Genomic DNA, 19,501 nt, shown 5'->3' with positions numbered 1-19,501 from the left:
GATCATCATCTACTCATCAAAAGACTTGCTCCTCATTATTGAGCTTATGACCTGTGTGAGGTCTATCACGGCTGTCATGAATGATGCTGTCTGGGTAAGTCACTGGAACAAACAGCTGAACATGACTTATTTTCCTCCCTCCGGATGGAATCCTACATTGAGAATATCATTCAGTGTAGATGACATGTGCCTGTCATCTAACACCATTGCATAAGTCATAGCATAATACAGTGTCTGCCAAACCCTAAGTGGAATAATAGGAGTGTTTCATAGTTTACATTATTTTGTTTACAATTCACAGAATCACTAATCTGGTTCTGGTGACAGTACAACCTCAAAGTGTTATATAGCCACTATGGAAGACAGTTATAAGTGCTGTATCTGTCAACAGCATCACGGTCAGAGGACTAAGTAAAGAGAGAAAAACAACATATACGATATGAGCTATTAATGTCAACAGTAAGCCACCTACACATTCAGTGCAGATGATTCTTAACTTAAGTAAAATGGTTCATATCTCAACAAGTATCCACACAAATGTTAATTGGTCTTCCTTTTATGCAATATATCCTGTAAGAATATGGGATTTTTTTGACATCATGTATTATTATTATTATTATTATTATTATTATTATTATTTCAAATGGCTGAATGGTCTGGTGCTAGTTCGAAGTGGATTACATTTGCTGCTTCTGTGTCCATATCCTACCAGTCGTCCTACTGGGGAGAGGGGACGTAGAGTTTAATATGAAATTTAAAGCAAGTATGTGACAACATGCAGTTCTCAGGAAGAGTATGTTGACAAGTGGACTTCCTGACATCCTGTTTGAAAACTACTTCAGGCTTATCAGAGAACGGTTTGAGGGTACTCTTAATTTGATAAATGACAATATGTAAAAAGAAGGTGGTAACTACTGGAAAGCTGTTAAGTCTGAAGCGAAAATCATCGTGTGTGTAAGGTAAGGATTTGTATTCCATTTACTAAATACACATAGTGAAATATCTTAACATTTGCAAATTTAAATCCTTTGGTGGTATTGCTATCTCATTAGTGACACTAGCTTTGTTGGAAATAAAACAATTCCTACTCTTTGCTAGGTACAGGGTGTATACACCCCAGGATAACCAGTAAAAATCTGAATTTTTTAGACTTCTAGGAATTTCATTACTTTAGTTTTCAGTTAAATTTTTGTAATTTTGACTGGTGAGAACAAATAACTAACAAAGAATTTAACGTTAGCCTGCTACTGCAGAATAATACTGCAGCAGTATATTAAACAAGAAAATAATACCAAAATAAAACTTTTAGTTGCAAAGAAAAAACTCCATTTACAACAAAACACAGTAGCCACACACAAGCATTAGCCAACAGCAAAATTTGTCGATAACTATGCAATACTTTGTAACAGCTAACCACTTGTAGTGCATCTTTCTCATGAGCCTCATTTCGAAGAGTGTGACGTCACAACTTTTCACACTTGTAACAGGTCATAGGAAAATATTGCAACTGGTGATTTAAGAAGTGGTACTTTCAAAGTAAATTTCGTTTCACGCAAGGTGAATCATGTTACATGTGAGAATGTGCGACGAATTTCTTAAATCACAGAACAGTAGACTCATTGAAAACTTAACACCAAGGACCTGCCACTTACAAAAATTTTGAGCCCTGAAGACCAGCCATTTATGGTGTTATTAAAAATTTTACTGGTACATGTGTTTTGATATATCTTAAAGGGTAACATGCTAAAAAAGGCAAAGTTTCAAGGTTAGTTTTTCATATTTATTTTAGTTCTTTTATAAATTACAAATCGTGCAATAACTATAGCAAAGAGTATAATCATCCTTCACAAAAAACGTGCAAAGTGAGTTCTTGAGAACTTACACACCTAAGTGGCTTATCTATGGAAAAGGCAAAGTGCTTGACGGAATGTGTATTCAGCCAGCTAATCTAAGTAGTGTTCAGTGCATGGCAGTGAAATTTATAATCTTGCTTGTCAGAAATATTCAGCTGCTACAATTTAAGCTTTGTCCTTAGCGTCCTCCCTAATCACGCTCTCCAAAAAGACAGCACAAAATTTTTGTCACCCAATATTATAAGTGAAAATGTCAGCGGTTTTTTTTTTGTAGCTATGCTGGATGTATATTAAAGTAAACCATTAAGTTTTTCTATTTGTGTGATTGCACTACTTAGCAGTGCTGTTGCTATTGCCTGACTACATCACGTATCCAATCCTCTGAATATCCACTGTCATTGACTGGCGAGATCACATGAATGAGCTACGATTGGCTGACAAAAGTCTTTGGAAGTTACTGTGTTGTATTTGGTGGAATGCCTGTTTATACTTTTGTAACGCAAAAATATGCAGTGTAAATTTTGCTGCTCATCTGATAAGTTTTCCAGGCCTGAGGGAAAGTATATTGTCACTTAACATGGGAAAAAAGTACTTTCATCAGCAGTATAGTGCATTTCCACCCACAGAAAAAGTGTATTTTTAATCAGAAAAATGTCCGCTCCTGGTAGCTGAGTGGTCAGCATGACGGAATGACATACCTAATGGCCCAGGTTCGATTCCCAGCTGGGTCAGAGATTTTCTCCGCTCGGGGACTGTGTGTTGTGTTGTCCTTATCATCATCATTTCATCCCCATTGACACGGAAGTCGCTGATGTGGCGTCAACTCAAAAGACTTGCTCCAGGCGAACGGTCTAGCCGATGGGAGGCCCTAGCCACATGGCATTTCTATTTATCAGAAAAATCTGTGAATTTTTTCTCTCTCATCTGCAAATACACCCTGTATGTAGGGACACCTGTAATGAAGGTGATGGCCTTTGGCACATAGTTATTTCAAGGTCAATATTTCTTCCTCATTAAAACTACCTAAAATTCTTCTTTCTCAATTAGTGCCAATCTAATGATTGTATTTTTTGTTTGTGGCACACATAAACATAGAAAACGGTGGCAGTTCCAAGGTTTTTGTTAAAAGTTCATTTTATTCAAGATATGCTTGAAGTCTGCTAGATACCTCCAACGGGTCCAATCCACTGTAAATTAAACCCCAATCAGCTGTCTATATACTAGCAAAGTCAGCATTTGTCTTATAGAAATATTTGAGTTATGTGAAATTTACATTACTGAGTCCAAATAGTCTGGTGAATTGCTGAAATGAAATGTAATGAGACATTCTTTTACTTTCCTTTTTGATATTTGAGCATTTTCATTTTCATGTTTGATATTCAGTGGCAGTCTTTACAATGAGTTTGAAACATGTTTTGCAACATGTCATTGGACTATCAATGTTTATAGCATGTTGCAAACACAAGAATGTCATAATAGTGTGCTTCCAGGTGTTCTGCTCAGTTGCTGTTTCACTTTTTGCACAATACTTCAACGACTGCCCCAGCCATCTTCTTGAGATGCTGTGAGTTTTGTAGTTGTGTGTACTCACTGCCTGGATTCTAGCCAGACTGGTTTGAACCCAGGCAGTGAGTACACACAACAGCAAAACTCACAGCACCTCAAGAAAGGCAGCTGGGTCTATCATGAAAGTATTGTACTTAAATGGAAACGGCTACTCGCCAGAGCACCTGGAAGCTCACTATTAATCAATTGTACTGAGAAAACCTGAGAAATCACACGAAAACAGCTATCCTTGGCTATATCAGAACAGATTAAAGGAAACACTGTTTCTTACCTGCTACTGCTAAGTGCCCCTCTGTGGTGTTAGTGTCTGATGATGTCACTATGAACTTCATATACCAGATGATAGTAATGGGGCTACCTCATGGTGTGTGAAGTTCAAATATGTTTGATCTTAACATGTTGACTGCCATGAGGCCTCTGGCAGCCACAGCAGAGGCTTACACGTGATGCTGTGGCCTGATAGTGAAACATCCGTTACTATGTGTGCAGCAGTCACAGCGTCATTGAAAGGCGAAATCAAAAGCTCAATTGGAGTCTAAATGAAATTGATGAGGATTTGCTTTTCACATCATCTTTTTTTTTTTTTTTTAATTTTGAAAACCAACAACAGTTAAGGTCTCAGTTGAACTACTTCACCTTTCTTTATTCCATTCCTCCGATTACTGCATCTTTGACATTTACACTGAGGTGACAAAAGTTATGGGATCACAATGTGCATATATGCGGATGGCAGTAATATCACGTACCCCAGATATAAAAGGGCAGTGCATTGGCAGGGCTGTCATTTGTTCCCAGGTGATTCATGTGAAAATGTTTCCGATGTGATTATGGCTGCACAACATACTTTGAATGTCGAATGATAGTTGGAGCTAACATGTGGGACATTCCATTTTGGAAATCATTAGGGAATTCAATATTCTGAAATCCACAGTGTCAAGAGTGTGCCAAAAATATCAAATTTCAGGCATATTCTCTCGCCATTGACAAAACAGTGGCCAACAACTTTCACTTAACAACCAAGAGCAGCGGAATTTGTGTAGAGTTGTCATTGCCAACAGACAAGCAGTACTGTATGAAATAAATGCAGAAATCAGGAGAGTACAGAAAAATTTCACATTAGTGGTCTATGGCAGCAGGTGAGCAACACGAGTGCCTTTGCTAGCAGCTCAACATCGCCTATGGCACCTCTCCTGAGCTTGAGGGCATGTCGGCTTAAACCTAGACAACTGCGAAACCGTAACCTAGTCAGATAAGTCATTTCAATTGGTAAGAGCTGATGTTAGGGTTTGAGTGTAGTGCAGACCCCACGAAGCCAAGGACTCAACTTGTCAATGATGTTTTGTGTTTGCAACATGCTATGAACATTGGTAGTCCAATGACATGTTGCAAAACATGTTTCAAACTCATTGTAAAGACTGTCACTGAATATCAAACAGGAAAATGAAAATTCTCAAGTATCAAAAAAGAAAGGAAAAGAATGTCTCATTACATATCATTTCAGCAATTCACCAGACTATTTGGACTCAGTAATGTAAATTTCACATAACTCAAATATCTGTATAAAACAAATGCTGATTTTGCTAGGATATAGGCACTGTGCAGCTGGTGATGGCTCCATAATGGTGTGGGCTATGTTTACATGGAATGGGCTGGGTCTTATGGTCCAACTAAACTGCCATTGACAGCAAATGGTTATCTTCGGCTATTTCAAAACCATTTGGAGCCATTCATGGACCTCATGTTCTGAAACAACAATGGAATTTTCATGAATGAAAATGCACTGTGTCAGTAGGTCACAATTGTTCCCAATCCGTTTGAATAAGATTCTGGAAAATTTGAGTGAACGATTTGACCACCCAGATCACCGACATGAACCCTATTATATTTATGTGATATAATTGAGAGGTTAGTGTTCACAAAATCCTGCAATGACTTGTTGAGTCCATGCCACATGAGTGGATGCATTATGTCAGGCTGAAGGATGTGCGACACGATGTTAGTTTGAACCTCTGACTTGTCACCTCAGTTTATAATAATCATTTCATATTAGCCTTGATTTGTTGATTTCTTACTCTTATTATTATTATTATTATTATTATTATTATTATTATTATTAGCTTCAAGTAACTTCTACCATTTTTAAATATTGATGTACTTTAATTACATATGTGGTACAGGTGTGGTTTTGAGCAGTGGCTAAGCTCATTCTAAACTAACTGCTTTACGTGAATTCCTATTTCAATTTTTTTGTTTTGATTTTTTTCCTTTCTTTCACATCTTTGCAATGGAGTTGCATGTGCTGTTTAATCCTATCTGCTGCATGCGAGCCATGGAGTACCTCAAACAAATAGTAAAATACAAAACAAATATTTGAATACATGAGATATTATCTACATATGAATAACTTTTTTTCCCATTTGATGATTACTAAAATTATAATATATCTTCATTGTACACACATATGCTCACTTATAGATGGTGAAGGTACACAAAAATTTTGCACCTCTAATGTTTCTGAAAAACTATTTGAATTTAATTCAGCTGACTATGCACCATTACGTTATTACACTATGAGGCAAATTGGTGCCTATGGTAAACACACTGTCCGAACTATGTAAAAATTCAAAGTTAAAACAGAACACTATCTAAAAAAATCACTGCTGTGCTCAATGGTAGCAACAGTGTGGAGAGGGAGGGGGGCGGAAGGGGGGGGGGGGGACATATCTGTGCTACCAGTACAGGCAGATTGCATTGGATTCTATGTCAGAAATTTATATAAGAGGAGAATTCTCCGCCAAGCACAGATATGGCAGAGGGATCAACAGCTGAAGATACTCCTGTCATATTCAAGAACAATGATTGCGACATTACTGTAGAAGAGGTAGTAGGTATTGATAGTGAAGATAATGTTATTAGAAACATTTAAATATGCAATGAAACAAATATTTCATTTAATAATTGAATTGCCTTTGTGTAATCCTTTGACCAAAGCTTCACAAACTGCAGGAACTCTTTGAGATATATCTGGCTTTGAAACATGATATAAATATGCAACACTTTGGATGGAATCTCCAATTGCCAAAAACTTAAAAGTCTTTGTTTCACAGGACTTCTTTCTTTGAAGAAAAGAGGTGCAAAAAGCTATCACACTCACAAGAATTTCAAAATTTGCCAGCGACATCTTAGTGGAGTTATGAAAAGCAGAGGCATCTTTCAAATTGAACTCGCGACATCTGCAATAGCATATTTTAACCTAATGTGATAGCTATGCATTTGTCTTTGTGTGCCTGTACTGTCAGCTGTTGTTAATGCAGCTCTACGCATCATTAATTCATATTCTTTGCTGCAACGCAAATTCACTATGCAAAATGTTTGTCACCAGGTTCAGCATAGCATGAAATCTTTTATAGCTACTGTGAATAACATATACACACATAAAAAATGTTTTCCATCACCCCGGTCCCCATAACTCCTGAAGATAGACGTTGACTGTGGATACTGTATCACAGACACAGTCCCTTTGACTGTTCTGAGACGTCACTAAACCCACCCAAAGATGTTAACAACCATGCATGAGCAGCACCTATTAGATGGATGGGGTCCAACAGCTGATCAGTTCCAGTCATTCCACCAGGAAGGAGGTACATGACTCGTGTTGTCTGTAGTTCAGCCACGCCTAGATAGTCAATGCCGCAGTTTGATCACATCCACATTGTTACTTTGTGTCAAGAAGGGCTCTCAATGAGGGAAGTGTCCAGGCATCTCTGAGTGAACCAAAGAGATGTTGTTCCGACATGGAGGAGATACAGAGAGACAGGAACTGTCGATGACATGCCTTACTCATGACGCCCAGGGGCTACTACTGAAGTGGATGACCGCTACCTATGGATTATGGCTCTGAGGAACCCTGACAGCAATGCCACCATATTGAATAATGTTTTTCATGCAGCCACAGGATACAGGATGTCATGTTACCACTCAAATTGTGTGCAATAGGCTGCATGATGCGCAACTTCACTTCCCACGCCCATGGTGAGGTCCATCTTTGCAACTATGACACTGTGCAGTGCAGTACAGATGGCCCCAACAACATGCCAAATGGACCTCTCAGGATTGGCATCATGTTCTCTTCACTGATGAGTGTCACATATACCTTCAACCAGACCCCCAACAACATGCCAAATGGACCTCTCAGGATTGGCATCATGTTCTCTTCACTGATGAGTGTCACATATACCTTCAACCAGACAACTGTTGGAGATGTGTTTGGAGGCAACCCGCTCAGGCTGAACGCTGTAGACACACCGTCCAGTGAGTGGAGCAAGGTGGAGGTTCCCTGCTGTTTTGAATGGCATTATGTGGGGGCGACATACGCCGCTAGTGGTCATGGAAGGCACCGTAATGGCTGTATGATACGTGAATGCCATCCTCCAACTGATTAGTGCAACCAAATCGGCAGCATATTGGCGAGGCATTCGTCTTCATGGACGACAATTCACGCCTTTGTGCACATCTTGTGAATGACTTCCTTCAGTATAATGACACTGCTCGACTAGTGTGGCCAGCATGTTCTCCGGACATGAACCCTATCAAACATGCCTGGGATAGATTGAAAAGGGCTGTTTATGGGCAATGTGACCCACCAACCACTCTGAGGGCTCTACGCTGAATCGTCGTTGAGGAGTGGAACAATCTGGACCAACAGTGGCTTGATTAACTTGTGGATAGTATGCCACGATGAATACATGCATGCATCAGTGCAATAGGACATGCTACTGGGTATTAGAGGTACTGGCGTGTACAGCAATCTGGACCACCAGCTCTAAAGGTCTCTCTGTATGGTGGTACAACATGCAATGTGTGGTTTTCATGAGCAATAAAAAGAGCGGTAAATGATGTTTATGTTGATCTCTCTTCCAATTTTCTGTACAGGTTCCGGAACTCTCAGAACTTACGTGATGCAAAACTTTTGATGTGTGTGATTGCAAAAATGTTGCCGACTTCATCGTAAACAATGTTGTGAACAGAACATGTTTTTAAACTCAGTGTAAATGCAGCTTAAGACTCCAAAGATCACTGAAGAGGCTTCTGCAAGATGTTCAGTTATCAACGAAGCACATTAATCTTATTGTATGCTTCTGCAGAATTAACACTTTTTTTACCTCAATGCATTGTCATATGACAGTGTTGAATGAAATTATGCAAGCAATTCTCTCTGCATGTCAACACAAAGTGAGATTTCGAAGTGCAACATGACAGACTGACATATTTGCTTAACACAGTGCACTGGTACCAACTCTATTTATTGTCGATGAGGAAGCTCAGGAACTTCACGCAAGGAGCCTCATCCAGTACATGCCTTTAAAACTCTACTTCTGGGGGTCTAACTCACTTTGATTTATTAGTAACTGCTTAACACTAATTTTTGTGAGATTAAAGGTGAATGTTGCAAGGCTTTTTAATTATACGCCTGATTGTGTTTGGGCCCTTTATGAATATATTAGTCATCAACAAACATTACAGTTTTTGAAGAACCTCCCAGTGCTCCAGGTAAATAGTGCCAAGGAGGGTTTGTCTCAATCTGTATATGTAGTTTCAGAGAGAGTACAGTGTTTAGAAGTTAAGAGTTTTCATACATTATGAGACAGACTGGTGGTCAGTACTCACCTTCTGGAGCTGAAATGTTGGTTGGTTGGATGATTTAAGGGACCAAAAACTAGGTCATCAGTCTCCGTTTCCTTGAACAAACGGGACTACATGACTGTAGATCAGAGATAGCCTACCACACAAAACCCAGAGGAAGAAAACCCAACGGTCCACAAATGTCAGCAAAGCTTAGGTAAGGTACAAAAAGAAGGAAGGTAGAGATAGGAAGAAGGGCAAGCAAGGTGCCCTGTCTATGGAGCAGCCAGAAGCCCCTGAAAGCAGTGTAATGAGGGGGCCATACATCCTCCAACCTCCACCATGTATCAGAGGTATTCTGCTCTGAGGTTGCCTTGGGAAGACTAGCAGGACAGACATGGTAAGAGCAGCACAGAGACACGAAAGATGAATAAGTTTAAAAATGAACAATTCTAAAAGACCACACGAGAGGAGTGGTGGGGGTTGGGGGAATTAGAGTAAATGAACAGCTAGGGTGAGGACCAGGCTGGACCACCAAGTGTTTTGCCATCCCCTCACTGGACTGATAAGGTTAAGCAGCTCTCCCTTTAAAAAAGTGGTAAAAGCCTGCTCCATGAATAAAATGTAAAACTAAGTCAGCCAATGGGATATGATCTCCTAACACCAGGGATAGGGACAGTCCAGCAAAATGTAGACAACCATCAAACGGAAACCCCAATGACAGCGGGGTGGGTCCTCACAATGGAGGAGATAACAGCCAGCCAGGTATGGCCGATGAAAGGCACGAAGGACTGTAGAGTTCTTGTGAGAGGCATGCATGGAGGACCTCCACAGCTTTTTAGTCTCCTTTATCACCCACAGTGTTTGGCGAAGTCAGTGAGCCATTCCGTATTCCAGGCACCTGAAACTTGACTGTGTAATACCAATCTCAAGTGTCTGTTAACCAGTAGTCTGTTTAACCAGGCTATCAGTGAGTTCATTCCCCAGAATCCCAACAAGGCCCAGGGTCTACACCAAAGCCACTGAGTGTCCACACTGTTCAAGGGCATACAGGGAATCCTGGATAGCAACGACCAAATGACGGCAAGGGTAAACAAGGGATAGTGAGAGTAGGAATGGTTGAGAGCTTGCGAACTGCTCAAGAAGCCGTTTCAGATGAGAATGGATATGCTCAAGAGCATGAGAGATAGCTACCAAACCCACAGTGAAAACACTACACCCATCCAACAAGGAGAGCAGTTAAGTACGTCCCGCTTGAGTATAACAAAGCCTAAATGACAGGCAGCCATCGTGCCATCAGTGTAGATTAATTCTGACCCCTGGGATGGCCAAGGGTGGAGGAACAGGTGGCAGAGGGCCACAGGATAAACTGAGTCTTTCAGGCCTAGTGCTATGTCAAGACAGAACTGTGGTCGAGGGATGCACCACAGAGGTGTGTCGAGAGGAGATGTGGAAGAGGAAACGACTGTAGTTTTGTGAGGAAGACCAGATGTCAATTGCGATCTTCACACCTGATCAGGGCCCCTGTTGTGGGAGATGGATTACTATGTTGGGGAAGAGGGGACAGTAGTTCAGATACTTAGGCGAGCTGCAAATGTTGGTAGCACATTTGACAAGCTGTTGCTGGCACATTATCTGCAATGGAGGGACCCCAGCCTCCATGAGTAAGCTGTTTACAGGGCTAGTTCAAGAGGTTTATGTCTGAAGTTGAACCCCACAGTGGTGTATCAGATCCAGAACCCGCAATGCCAGGCATGATGCCGAACTGTATGCCAGACTCCATAATCAAGATGGAATTGTACCTGTGATTTGTAAAGCTGCAGAAGGGTAGTGTGATCTGCAACTCAGCTGGTGTTACTCTGGCAGCAAAGTGTATTAAGGTGTGGCCAGCACTTCTGCTTAAGCTTGCAAAGGTAGGGAATCCACATCAACTGAGAACCAAAGACCAGCCCTCAAAAGCATTCAGTCTCCACAACATTGAGTAGTTGGTTGTCAAGGCAAAGTTCTGGTTCTAGGAGAATGGTATGACAGACAGAAGTGCACAACATGATTTTTGGAGGCCGAAAACCATCATGGGCGGGGGCTCATGCCTGCGCCTTTCATATAGCACCTTGTTGTCTACGTTCAACGACACACACACTAGAGGAGAAATAGTAGAGGCGGAAGTCGTCAGCATACAGGGAGGGTGATACTAAGGACACCACAGCTGCTGCTAGACCACTGATGTCTACTAGGAAGAGAAGGACACTCGGTACAGAGCCCTGTGGGACCCCATTCTCTTGGATATAGGAAGTCCTGTGGAAAGCACCAACTTGTACTCTGGGGTCTGCTACAGATTTTCATCCAGAACTTCCTGTAGCACTGTATGTTCCGAGACCCCACTTGTGTAAGGTTGCAAGGATGTGGTGTCACCATGGGGTGTCATAACCTTTTGCTGGTCAAAGGAGACAGCTGTAAGGTGTTTGCATCAGGTAAAAGCTGTTTGGATGGCATGGTGATTTCACCAAGGCTGTGCCACTACTGATAATCTGTTTCACCTGGTAAACCAATTTATCAGTTGTGGAACAGCCTTAGCAAAAACCACCCTGAGATAGAGCCAGAAAACACCGAGACTCAAGGAGCTAACAAAGCCTTCAGCTCAACATGTGTTCAATAATGTCTGTAGTTGTATTACAGACTGTCTGATCGATATCTCCATGCGGAAGGGAGTGAAGGGCGACAGCAGAGGTGAAAGCACCCCAGTCAGCACTCTTGAGAGTCCATCTGGGTAGGCGAACAGGTGGGTGATGCTAAGGGAGGGACAAGAAGATTGGGAAGTGGTCACTAACAAACAGGTCATAGTGGAAGGATGGCAGAAGACAAGAGATGTGAATGGAAACATCAGTGGCTGAGAAAGTTCCGTGCACCACACTGAACTGTGTGGAGGTACATTTATTCAAGAGGAGAAGGTCATGTTGTGCCAGTAAATTTTCAAGGTCTTTACCGTGGCCAGTTATCATGATTCCACCCCACAAAGGGTTATGGGTGTTGAAATCACCCGAGATTCGAAAAGGTAGGGGGTGGGGGGCTAAGAAACCAACATGTTCTGAGACGCTTCAACATCAGGAGAGAGGTAAACATTGCAGATGGTAATAGATTAGATTAGATTTACTTTCACTCCAATTGATTTGTATTGAGGAGGTCCAATAGGATGTGGAACATGTCAGAAAAACAATAATACATGACAAATATTTACAACTAAAGCAAATAAGTTAATGTACCTTCCACAAGTCCCAAGTGGGATAATCGTCTTTTTTTTTTAATGTACACTATATGAAATGATCATTTTACAACACTCATTTACTAAGATCACTTTAATGCACTGAATTTAAAAAATCTTTTTTATTTATAAGGTAATAAACATATAATAGAACTACTATAATACTTATTTACAATGAACACACACACACACACACAGAGACAGAATTGGTTCTACTGAGAAACTCATCAATGGAGTAGAAGGAGTTTGCCACCAATAAACCCTTTAGGCTTCTCTTAAACTGAGTTTCATTGGTCATTAAGCTTCTTATGGCAGCTGGGAAGTTATTGAAAATGTGTGTTCCTGAATAATGCACACCTATTTGTTAGAGTAAGTGACTTTAAATCCTTGTGAAGATTATTCTTATTTCTAGTATTGATTCCATGAACTGAGCTGTTGGAAATAAGAATAATCTTCACAAGGATTTAATCTTTTACAGAAAGCCACTCGGGATTAGCCGAGTGGTCTAAGGCACTGCAGTCATGGACTGTATGGCTGGTCCTGGCGGAGGTTCGAGCCCTCCCTTGGGCATGGGTGTGTGTGTTTGTCCTTAGGATAATTCAGGTTAAGTAGTGTGTAAGCTTAGGGACTGATGACCTTAGCAGTTAAGTTCCATAAGATTTCACACATATTTTCTTATGCAGAAAGATGTGCATTATTCAGGAACATACATTTTCAATAACTTACCAGCAGCCATAATATCCTGAAATGTCCTTACCCGAACAGCCACAGCCTCCAAAGATTTATTAAGAGGCAGAAGTTCACTATATAGTGTGTCCGGAACATATATGCAAATGCTACCCGACACCCTGACACAAGTAGCATCATTCTTTTAATGTCTCCAGTATCCATGAACAGACAAGGTCCATGTTGCTGGAAACAAAGTATCCTAAAGGGCAAAGCAGAAAGCAGGGAAAGTTGTTTAATGATGATGTAGCTGAGCCAGGTGGTGGAAAAACTGCTACAATTCCACTGGAGAATAATATTGTCTATGTACAGGGAGGCCTTGAAGGGACCAAGGAGGCATGTTATGCCTTAGGGTTGCCTGATGCCACTGGTTGAGGGATTACGGAATCAACATATATAGGTTCTAGGTTCCACTGTGTGGTGCAAACTAGGGCCTCAGGAGCTGCTAGAATCTACGGCTTGATCACAGGAAAGGAACATGTGGAATCTAGTGGCATTGGAGCCACTTGAATGTCCTCCCTTGAGGACTTTTTCTTGTCTTTCCTCTCCTTACAGGATTTCGATGATTGCAAGGGCTTCTCTGAATCAATTTCAGGTAAAGATTATGATTGTGAAACCCTGTAACCAGCAGCCTGTGGCTCCTTCAGTCACTGGCTTGTGCCTGGTTGTACACCTTGGATGAAAGTGTCCCAACAGACCCCTCCCTGGTGACAGCAGCCAGAGGTAGGTGATTTGCTTCCGGTTGGGAGGTAGAGACTGATGTCCTTCATGGGCAGGAAACTGTCGAACTGTCGATCCCAAAGTAGGTGTGGGGGAGTAACAAGATGGGAGCCCCCAACCATCGGGGGGGGGGGGGGGGGGGGGGGGTTGCAGGCATGGTTTTAGTGGCCCTGAGAGAGTACCGTCACCAAAGGGGGAGACATCATCATAGCTGTAGCATATGGCACTGTTTTACATTCTGGGTGCAACCACTCTTACTACTTCTTGGCCTCTTGGTGAGTCAGTTTGTCCAGAGTCTTGTATTTTCTTCTCCCCCTGGAAAACAGTGCAATCTGGTGAGCAGGGAGAATGGTGCTTTCCACAGTTGACACAGATGGGGGTAGGAGTACAAGGACTGTTCACGTGCAGCACTCTTCCACAATCTATACAGATGGGGCTTGTGCTGCAGCACGAAGATGTGTGGCAGAATTTCAGACACTTCAAGCACAGCATAGGGGTGGGGGGATCACATTCACCTTTCCAGGCAATGAATTGCTGTCAAAGGCCAAGATGAAGATACCGGTAGTGACAGCATTGTCTTTTGACCCCCTATGTGTATTATGGATGAAGTGTACACCCTGTCACTCTGAGTTGGCACTTAGTCCATCAGCAGACTGTAAGAGAAGGTCACTATGGAAAATGATGCCCTGCACCAAATTTAGACTGTTGCGGGGAGTGACAGTCACCAGTATGTAAATGCGTCTGTGTATAAGGATTGGTGCAGGCCAGTTTTGATGCGACTAAGATCATGAGCGAGCATTCTGATTAGCAGCAAGTATGATCAGCCAATCAGAATTGATATGGTTCCTGCTCGTTACCCAATAGTTATACTGGCTGCAAGGAGAGGAAGTCGCTCGCTAGCTTTGAAAGTGGATGGTCATGTTACTAGTGAGAGTCAAAATAATGTGTAAAATAAAGAAATATTTGGCTTGTCACGTCCAGATTGTGTGGCCTTAATAGCAGTTGCATTTACAGACAGTTTTGTCAAGTTTGGAAAATTTTGGAACTGTTTCATTGGAAAGATATTCGAATGTGAAAATTTGGCCTTCATAGTATCCGCATGGCATGTTTCAGTATTCAACCACTGAGCATTTTTGGCGAGCAATTTCTTTTTTAGAAATCTACAAGAAGGACCGAATGTAATAACTCAAATTAGTGGCGAGATTAATGACTGAAAACTTTTAATTCTGGCTGGGTCAGGACAGATTTCTGGCTGTTGTGTGTATGAATTGTGAACTGGAAGAAAATAGCCAATAGTTTAAATGTGGACGGAATAGTACTGTTTCTTTGGCTATAAGGACAAAAACATTTTTGTGTGGAAATTTCGGACATTATCTTCCAGAAGCTAATCCAGTTTCTTACTTCCCGATAGAATTGAATGACAGTTTTTCTACAGATCTTTCTTTCATTACTGGAGTTGCACAGCCTCAGTAATTGTAGATATTAGATGGTGTTTTTTTATCAATGCTGCTTTTACATCATCTTGTAAGTATCTACGTTGCCGAGTGAAGAGACATCGAGCTGATGCCATTCTGAGGTAGGTGAATTTTAATTTGCAGCCTGCACAGAGAGCAAAACTCCACCCCGCCATAGATGGAACGTAACAGTGCGCACACTCGCACGCGTGAAAATATTTCAATTCCTACATATTCAAGACAGTAACAGAGATAAGGCCAATTAATTTTCACTGGCATGGTCAGTAGATATTTTATTTCAGGTTCAGTTGTTAATGACTATGTTAAGTCAACAAGTACTAAAGGAGAACACTACATGCTTATGACATATAGCTGTGTCTGATCACCATCTGCAAGGACATTGCTTCTGCAATACTGGGTATTAATTGCGCACAAAAACTGTGCCTTTAATTAAACACAAAGTAGTCACTGATTGTCCTCACATTGTATATCCAGCTACCCTATCAAAAAACTTTAGAAGAGTTCGCCTGAATCTTGGAACATTTAAATTCAGAATAATAAAGTCATACACAGTCAGAAACTAACTTACCTACATGCATTTACAAACTAGTTTCTTGACTCTTTCACGTGATGTGGTTCAACACCTCACATGCAGCTTTAGTATCCTCAACTGTCAGCAATGCAGAGACAGGTATGTTTGAATTCCTGGCAGCTGGGGACATTTGGATACAGCAGAGGTCATCATCCAAGGTCACAGCACTGGTGACAGGTGACCTATAAAACTGGCAGTGGTGCAGGCTAAGACCACTTCGTTCTGTTCTCAGGAACCGTCATTTAGTGACATGTATAGTCGCCTTTGAACATCCTGGTCTGGATTTTGAATATTGCTCAAGTAATGACTAGACTGTTTACACTGGTTTAAGGCGAGTTTAGCTTCGATTACATGGGAGTTCGCCCCACAAATTTTAATGAGTACCTTTTGTCGAGCTTGGTAACTGAGCGGGTTGAACTTTTGCCTGATCGCAATGAAGCTTGTTAACAATACCCTTTCTCTACTTTTTCTGACTATCACGCAACAGTGAACTAATTCTCCAGATCTGATTCCTTCTGTCCATCATAATCGTATTAATATGGACAGTTCATGCATTTGGCACACAGTATTAGCACTGAGGATGTCTGGTTACATGGCAGAGAAGGTCCAAAGACTCTAATGTTGCAAGCTGAAATAAAGTTATGGTCTCTGCAGGGACCTGTGTGGACTGTACAGTACCAATACGATCTCTCAGACTACTGAAGCACTTACGTGAAAATAAAATAGCTGCCTCTAACTTGTGATGATGATTATGTCACCTTTGTCAACTGGTTTGATGCAGCTCTTCATGCTATTCTGTCCTGAGGTAACCTCTCCATCACCGAATAACTACTGCTGCTTATATCCTGAATTTGCTTATGGTATTCATCTCTGTCTCCCTCTACAAATTTTACCTCCAACACTTCTTTCCAATACTAAACTGGTGATCCCTTGATTTGCACATAGAATCACTGCAAATCTTGGGGAGAGAAGTCAGTAAATTCACAATTTTACATATTTTCATTCAATCATTATTGAGTGGAATAATGTCTGAGGTAACTCTTCTTACACAAAGGAAGTCTTCATTGCACAAAAACATCATGCACGAATTGTATGTGGTGCTCACCCACAATCATTTTGTAATGTGTTTAAGGAGTCTGGCATTCTGACTGCTGCTTCACAATATATTTATTCCCTCATGAAGTTTGTCATAAACAATCCACTACAGTTCACAAGGAACAATGATACACATAATTACAGTACCACAAGGAAAAATAACATTCATTACTCTACATTAATGTTTATCATAAAAAGGAGTGCACAATGTTGCAACAAAATTTTTTAATCATTTACCCAGTGATATAAAATATCTGATGGACAGCAAAGTAACATTTGAGGAACTGAGACAGTTTCCCCAGACAACTCTTATTCTGCAGAAGAATTTCTATTACTGTAATGTGTGAAATGTGGTGGGTAGGACTTACTAATTCACATTTGTACATCTCTTCTTTTTGGATAAAAGAAACTTAGAACTCTTCAGAATGCAGCCATATGTACAAATTAATTTGCAATCTGAATGTAAAATGACTCATTCCACACCATTATGATCTATCATGCAAAATGATCCATGGAACATGAAACTAACTTGCTCTCAGAACGTGTCCTGTCAACCGACTCCTCCTTCCAGTCAGGACGCGTCACAAATTTCTCTTCTCCCAGTTCTATAGAGTATCTCCTCAGTAATGTGATCTACCCATTCAGTCTTTAGCATTCTTCTGTAGCACCAGATTTCAAAAGCTATTCTCTTCTTGTCAACTGTTTATTGTCCTAGTTTCACTTTCATACATAGCTACACTCCCTACAAATACTTTCAGAAAAGACTTCAACACTTAACTCTATATTCAATGTAAACAAATTTCTTTTTTCAGAAGCAGTTTTCTTGCCCTTGCCATACTATATCTCATATCCCTCTAATTCGACCATCTTAAGTTATTTTACTGCCCAAATTCCAAAATTCATCTATGTTTGTTTGGATGGTTATCTTGAACAGCAGCTGTTATTAATCATAGTAAGCTTAAGACTGAGAAACCAATAAAAATGGACTCATCTAATACTTTAAGTCTGTCATTTCACAATATAATTCCAACAGCATTGCCCAATTTATTTTGACTACATTCCATTACCCTTGTTCTGGTTTTGTTAATGTTCGTCTTTAATCTTCCTTTCAAAGCACTGTCCATTCTGTTCAAATGCACTTCCAAGTCCTTTGCCACCTCTGCCAGAATCACAATGTCATTATCAAACCACAGTTTTTTTTATTCCTCCCTGAACTTAATTCCTTTTCCAAATATTGCTTTCTTTCACATATTGCTCAGTGTACAGATTGACTAATGTTAGGATAGGCTACAACCCTGTTTCACTCTTCTCAATCATTGCCACCCTTTCATGCCCTTCTACTCTTACTATAGTGCTGTCTGGTTTATGTACGAGTTGTAAATATCCTTTTGCACCCTCAGAATTTCTTAGAGTGTATTCCAGTCAACGAGGTCAAAAGCTTTCTCCAAGTCTACGAATCGTATAAATGTAGGTTTGCCTTTCCTTAAATTATCTTCTAAGAGAGGTCGTAGTGTCAGTATTGTCTTGTGTTTCTACATTTTCTGGAATCCAAACTGGTCTTCCCCAAGGTTGGCTTGTACCAGTTATCCATTCTTGTTACGAATCTGTATTAGTATTGAACAACAGCTTATTAAACTGATAGTTTGGTAAAATTCACATCTATCAGCATCTGCTTTCTTTGGAATCTGAATTAATATGTTGCTCTTGAAGTCAGAGTATTTTGCCTGTCTCATAACTTTTACACCAGATGGAAGAATTTTGTCAAGACAAGCTCTGCCAACGCTATCAGTAGTTCTGACAAAATGTCATCTACTACTGGGACCTTATTTGGACTTACATCTTTCAGTGCTCTGTCAAATTATTCTCTCAGTACCACACCACCATTCATTCATTACTATCACAATTACCATCACCGCCCTCTTTTAACACTTATATCAGTTAGGAGTAGGTTCATTTTATGTGACTGTATTTGCAATTTATGACGTGTATATTCTAAGTTGTTTGATTTTCTTGCCATAGATCAAGGATTTTAGAGATTTGTAACGTATATATGAAAAAAGCAAAAGAATATTTTGAAATTTTGAATTATTATAATATGAATATGTTTCTAAAAAGGAGTGTTTGTTAAAAGCTGGTTCAGGCTTAGGGCAATTTTATTTGTAAAATAAACGCTGTATGGAAGTCCCTCCACAACAGAAATGGCATGGCCCGATGTAAAAGGTGGGTTTGGAGGTCCAACTGAGTGGCTCCTTTGTGTGAACGACACGCAATATGTGGCTAGCCTTAGCACAGTACACCTCGATGGTGTTAAAGAGAGGCAATTGGCAGCCGCATTATAAGGAATTTGCCTCTGATGATGATCTGGCCATTATTTGGTATTCAAGTCCCAACAGAATTGCTCTAATACATTGAAAATCCGATGCCAAGAAGAGAATTTATAGAGCATTCGCACATCAAGAGCCATGAGAACAGTTAGCCGCCATTGTGCCTGCCACCAATCTTTGCCACTGCTTCACAAACTTCATACATTCAGTTAAGTAATGCATGTGGGCATGGACCAATTAATTTGCGTGTCGTTTCAATAATAATCACATAAAACATCGATTTGTGTCTG

The sequence above is a fragment of the Schistocerca cancellata genome, chromosome 6 (assembly GCF_023864275.1).
Source record: "Schistocerca cancellata isolate TAMUIC-IGC-003103 chromosome 6, iqSchCanc2.1, whole genome shotgun sequence".
NCBI classification, from domain to species: domain Eukaryota; kingdom Metazoa; phylum Arthropoda; class Insecta; order Orthoptera; family Acrididae; genus Schistocerca; species Schistocerca cancellata.
Note: the sequence above shows the minus strand (reverse complement) of the source record.